Source organism: Ovis aries, chromosome 21, assembly GCF_016772045.2.
Source record: "Ovis aries strain OAR_USU_Benz2616 breed Rambouillet chromosome 21, ARS-UI_Ramb_v3.0, whole genome shotgun sequence".
Lineage (NCBI taxonomy): Eukaryota > Metazoa > Chordata > Mammalia > Artiodactyla > Bovidae > Ovis > Ovis aries.
This window is the reverse complement of record NC_056074.1, coordinates 44,646,680-44,652,871: the sequence shown is the minus strand read 5'-3', so window position 1 is coordinate 44,652,871 and position 6,192 is coordinate 44,646,680.

Here is a 6,192-nt window from a genome sequence, read left to right as displayed (position 1 = left end):
ATGGGCTCTAGGCCACGTGGGCTTCAGTAAGTTTCAGCACACAGGCTCAGTCGCTGTGGCTCCCAGGCTCTAGAGTGTGGTCTCAGTAATTGCGGTTTCATAGGCTTAGCTGCTCCATGGCGTGTGGGATCTTTCTGGACCAGGGGTCGAACCCATGTCCTCTGCACTGGCAGGCAGATTCCTCTCCACTGAGCCACCAGTGAAGTTCCTAAAAGTTGTCTTAATTAAAAAATAATAAATGCAAACTTGGGTCAGATGAAGACCCAAATGGAGGAAAACAAATCTTGACTCCAGCTCACATCATAGTGTCGGGGGACTGTAATTTCCCTGGTTCTGTCTTGCCACAGCAAAAATGTGAAGCAGCGGACTAGTGTTACAGCTCAGTTTAAGCATTAGACCAGTGTTAGGACGTCCCTTGTAGCTCAGTCGGTAAAGAATCTGCCTGCAGTGCAGAAGACCCAGGTTCGATCCCTGAGTTGGGAAGATCCCCTGGAGAAGTAAATGGCAACCCACTCCAGTATCTTTGCCTGGAAACTCTCATGGACAGAGGAGCCTGGTGGGCTGCAGTCCATGGGGTTGCAAAGAGTTGGGCACGACTGAGCGACTAACACTTGGTGACCACTTAGTTTCATTTGGCAAGCAGAGGACTATATACCCTTGAGGTGTGAGCGTGGGCCAGCCCTAAAGATGAGAAGAGAAGGGGGAGGCTCAATTTTGGCTCCTCTTTTTATATGTTTTTTCTCCTCCCTCCGAGCCTGCCCTATGCAAATTGGGCTAGCCAAGAAAGGGGCGTGAATGATATTTTCCGTGGTCAGGCGTAGTTTTATATATCCTTGTTGAACTGGACAGAGACAAAACAGGTTAGACAGTTGATAATACATGGAACAATCATAAGCAGCATCAATATGGTGTAACAGGGATTAGTAGGGGCATTAGCCAACTCCAAATTCCCCCTCGCAGGGAGAAGGATCCCCCAAAAGAGATTGTAATCACTCCCAAGAACTCTCCAGCTTGTTCTTTGAGATCCTATAGGATCTGAATGGTTTTTTGAGGATTGTGAGACTTTCTTTAACTTGGCTGGAGGTATTTATCTAGAAGCAACACATCTCATTCAAGATGGCTCAAGTCCTTGTTCAGGGATCAGGAGATCTATCTCCTGTCTATTTTGGAGTACAACCTCTGCCAAGGTGTGTTGGCTCTTTAGAGCTGTCCTGAGAAATCTTATTTCCAGAAACTTGATTTTGGGGGTGTTCGTGAATGACACCCGATTGTAGTCCTGAATAGGTGTCTGAGATCTCCCAGGGGCTCACGGGTATATTAATTTGGGGGTGTTCATTAGAATGGCACTCATCTGTAGTTCTGAATAGGTATCTGAGCTCTCCCAGGGCTCACAGGTGTATTGATTTTGGGGTGTTCATTAGAATGGCACTCATCTGTAGTCCTGAATAGGTGTCTGAGATCCCCCAGGGGCTCACAGGTGTACGGAGTGTCCTCTTCTGTCTTCTTCCCTGGCTTGACTCGTGAGTAGTGAATCCAGGTGTCATGTCCTGGTACCTTGACTGCTGTGGGGGTAGAAAGTATTACAGGGTAGGGGCCCTTCCATGTGGGCTGGAGTTGAGCCTTTGGGGACCCATCTTTCCAGACTGTAATTAGGACTTGAGTCCCTGGAGCATATCGTGGTGACTCCTTAGAATCTTTTGGGTCCTGGTTTATACCCACAAGCGTATATCCTGTTGGAGTTGCCCAGTGGCCATGCTCTAAGACTGGAGGGTCTGAGCCTCTGGATCCAGGAAGAGGTCACTGACATAGACAAAAGGTCTCCCATAGAGCATCTCATAAGGACGAAGACCAACCTGTTCCTTAGGGGCAATGCGGGTGCGGAGGAGAGCTATTGGTAAAGCCTCCTTCCATCCCAGGGAGGTCTCCTGGGTTATCTTTTTTGTCACTGATTTTAAGAATTGGTTGACTCTTTCTACTTTTCCTGAAGACTGAGGCCTCCAGGCTCAATGGAGATAATAAGTAATGCCCAATGCTTTAGAGACCCCTTGGGTGACCTTGGAAGTAAATGATGTCCCATTGTCACTTTGTAATGACCTGGGCAGACCGAATCTTGGAATGATTTCATGGAGCAGTTTTTTTTACCATCTCTTCAGCCTTTTCAGTCCGGGTGGGAAAGCCTTCAGCCCATCCTGTGAATGTATCTATCATGACCAGCAGGTATTTATACCCTTGAGAAACTGGCATCTGGGTGAAGTCCATCAGCCCGTCCTCTCCTGGATAGGTCCCAAGTCGTTGGATGGGCTGGGCCAGCTGGGGCCTTCGAGCTCCTTGGGGGTTATTTAATTGGCAAGTGGGACAAGAGGAGACCACCCGTCTTATAGTTGTTTGGAAGCCTGTTCCTCTGAAAGACCTTTTTAGTAATCTTTGGAGGGTCTTCTCCCCTAAATGAGTTGGTGGCATGTAAGGAGTTGACCAACTTCCATTGGAGGTTCCCAGGCAGAAAAAGGAGTCCTTCCTTTTGGAACCAAAGCCCTCACTCTTAGCTTTAAGAGTCGCACTTTCAGTGTATGAAGGAGTTTCTGGCAAATTAGTCTGTGGACCTAAGGTGGTCACCCCTGTTGGGTCATGGTTCTGTGATGCTTCTCTCCTAGCTGCCTGATCGGCTGCTTGGTTCCCTCGTGCTGCTTCCGTGCTCCCTTTTCGGTGTCCTTTACAGTGGGAGACTGAAACCTCAGGGGGCAGGTGGACTGCCTCCAAGAGCCTAAGGATTTGATCACCATCCTTGACTGGGGACCCTCGGGTAGTCAAGTGGCCCCTTTCTTGCCAAATAGCAGCCTGTGCGTGTAGCACCAGAAAGACATACTTGGAGTCAGTGTAAATGGCTACTCTTGTTCAACTTTTCCCAGCTCTAAGGTTCGAGTCAGGGCTATGAGCTCAGCCAATTGGGATGAAGTACCTGGTGTCAAAGGTTTAGCCTCTGTGGTCTCAAAATTGGAGACTACTGCATATCTGGCTGTTCTTTTTTCATCCAAGGCAAAGCTGCTTCCATCAGTGTACCAGATTTCCTCAGGAATGGTCAGGGGATCTTCTGACAGTCCCTCTCGGGGTTTTGTCCAGTCGTCCAAGGTTTCTAGGCAAGAGTGAAAGGGGAGAGAGCCCTCGGGGGTAGGCAGGAGGGTGACTGGGTTAAGAACCTCACAAGGGGATATAGTCAGGATTTTCCATCAGCACTACTTGATATCTGAGGATCTTTTGATCAGACATCCATCAGTGGTCTCTCCATTCAGGAGTTGTTTCACTTCGTGGCTGATAAAAATACTTTGCCCCCAAAGAGAGTTTTAAAGCATCTTCTGTCAGGACTGCGGTAGCTGCAAGATTTCGAAGGCAGGGAGGCCAGCCTTGGGCAGTTGGATCGAGCCTCTTGGATAAGTAAGCTGCAGGCTGGGGCTCAGATCCCAACCTTTGAGCTAACACTCGCAAGGCTATTCCTTCCTTTTTGTGGACATAAAGTTGGATTTTTTTGAGGGGGGAGGGTCTGGCAACCTCAAGGCAAGTGCTTGAGTTAAGGCTTGTTTCAGTGGAGGCTCTGCCTTCTTTTGAGGAGTTCTCCACATCAATGGAGTTGAAGGAGTTCTCCACACCCTTCAAACTTTCCTTAAAAGGAAAGGGCCTTTTAAGAAAGCCCTTTAAAAGGGCTGGGCAATTAGCCCATAGCTGGGTATCCAGATTCTACAATTCCCAGCTAGCCCCAGGAAAGCTTACAGTTGTTTTTGAGTCATGGGGGAGGGTAATTGGAGGACTTCTTGTGCTCAATCAGAGGACAGCCTCCTGGACCCATGAGTAATCTGAACTCCCAGGGAAGTGACTTTGTCTCGACCATCTCTGCTAAAAAGTTTAGAACCTGAATTGCATGTTGTTAGGCATTTTTCTCACTGGGAGAGTAGATTAGTAGGTCACCTACATATTGTAATATTTTCCCATTAGGTCCCAGATCTAGGAGATGCTGGCTAATAGCATGCCCAAACAGTGGGGCTCTCTCTGAACCCCTGAGCTAATACTGTCCAAGTCATCTGCTGGCGTTTTTCTCCTGGAGTCTCCCACTCAAAGGCAAAAATATACTGGGATTCTCTAGCCAGTGGTATGCAAAACGATGCATCTTGGAGACCCGGGACTGTAAACCACTCGGCACTGGGAGGGATTTCTCCCAAGATTACATAGGGATTGGGTACTGCGGGATGGAGGGGGACTACAGCTGCACTTATGATCCAGAGATCTTAAAACACTCACCAGGTCCTGTCCTTTTTCTTTACAGGGAGGATCAGGGTGTTACACAGCAGATTTGTGAGGACCAATAGCCCATAGGCAAGGAATTTATTTATTAGAGGCTGTAGTCCTTCCAAGGAGCGGTGGCTGCATAGGCGCAGGAGGGCCTAAAGAAGCTATCCCACGTTGAAGGTCAGGAAGGGCAGCGGTGAGGAGATACCCTTTGTCCAAGGTAAGGAGCAGCGGCTGCACTTTACTGGAGCAGCGGTGAAGAGATACCCCATGCCCAAGATAAGAGAAACCCAAGTAAGATGGTAGGTGTTGCAAGAGGGCATCAGGGGGCAGACACACTGAAACCATACTCACAGAAAACTAATCAATCTAATCACACTAGGACCACAGCCTTGTCTAATTCAATGAAACCAAGCCATGCCCGTGGGGCAGCCTAAGACGGGCGGGGCAGCCTAAGACGGGCGGGTCATGGTGGAGAGGTCTGACAGATGTGGCCCACTGGAGAAGGGATTGGCAAACCACTTCAGTATTCTTGCCTTGAGAACCCCATGAACAGTATGAAAAGGCAAAATGATAAGATACTGAAAGACAAACTCCCCAGGTCAGTAGGTGCCCAATATACTACTGGAGATCAGTAGAGAAGTAACTCCAGAAAGAATGAAGGGATGGAGCTAAAGCAAAAACAATACCCAGCTGTGGATGCGACTGGTGATAGAAGCAAGGTCCGATGCTGTCTGTGGTATTGGAGAAGACTCTCGAGAGTCCCTTGGACTGCAAGGAGATCCAGCCAGTCCATTCTGAAGGAGATCAGCCCTGGGATTTCTTTGGAAGGAATGATGCTAAAGCTGAAACTCTGGTACTTTGGCCACCTCATGAGAGAATTTGTTTCATTGGGAAAGACTCTGATGCTGGGAAGGATTGGGGGCAGGAGGAGAAGGGGACGGCCCAGGATGAGATGGCTGGATGGTATCACCGACGCGATGGGCGTGAGTCTGAGTGACCTCCGGGAGTTGGTGATGGACAGGGAGGCCTGGCGTGCCGCGATTCATGGGGTCGCAAAGAGTCGGACATGACTGAGCGACTGAGCTGAGCTGAAGTCCTTCCTGAGCTTCTCTTCTGAGGGGATATTGTTTCTGGTTTTGGAAATCGAGTGGGATCTCGGAGGACAGTGATGGCTAGTTCAGCCAGGTGGGCTCGCCCAGGAGCCCCCTGGTCCCACAGCTGGGGGTTAATTTTGTCCTCCCATACGTTTTGGTCCCTCCCTATTGGAGAGGGTGCAATGGGTTCCTCAGTAGTAACCAGGAGCTGTAGGGCTGAGAGAGTCATTTCCTAGGCAGGCTGATAAGAAGTCTAGGGGTCCCCAAGGAGAGAGGGGTCTGGAATTCTCAAGGAGGAAGAAAGAACACACTCTATTTCCCTCTACATTCCTTAGGATTATATGACAATAATGTGTCCTGCTTGAGGACACTCTCTAGATTAAACCTTCTGGCGGAACCTGTTATCTTAAAATGTAAATTATGGGAGTAGGTCTGGTGAGGTCTTTACAAGGATTATAGAACAATAATGTATCCTGCCTGAGCAGTTTCTGGATTAAATCTTCTGGCTAATCTGTTATCTTAAAATCTAAATTATGGGAGTAGGTCTGGTGAGGTCTTTACAACCTCCAGACATTCTTTTGATTCATTGGAGAGTATATAACTCCACTGCTTACACTAGCAAGGGGGTACTCTCTCTGCCCCCTCTGATGTCTATATGAGAAGCTTTCTCTATCTCCTTTATACTTTAATAAAATTTTATTACACAAAAGCTCTGAGTGATCAAATCTCGTCTCTGGCCCCAGACTGAATTCTTCTCCTCCGGGGGCCAAGAAGCCCAACATCTTTTCGTGGTTCAGCAACAACATTTCAGGGCTCTAGG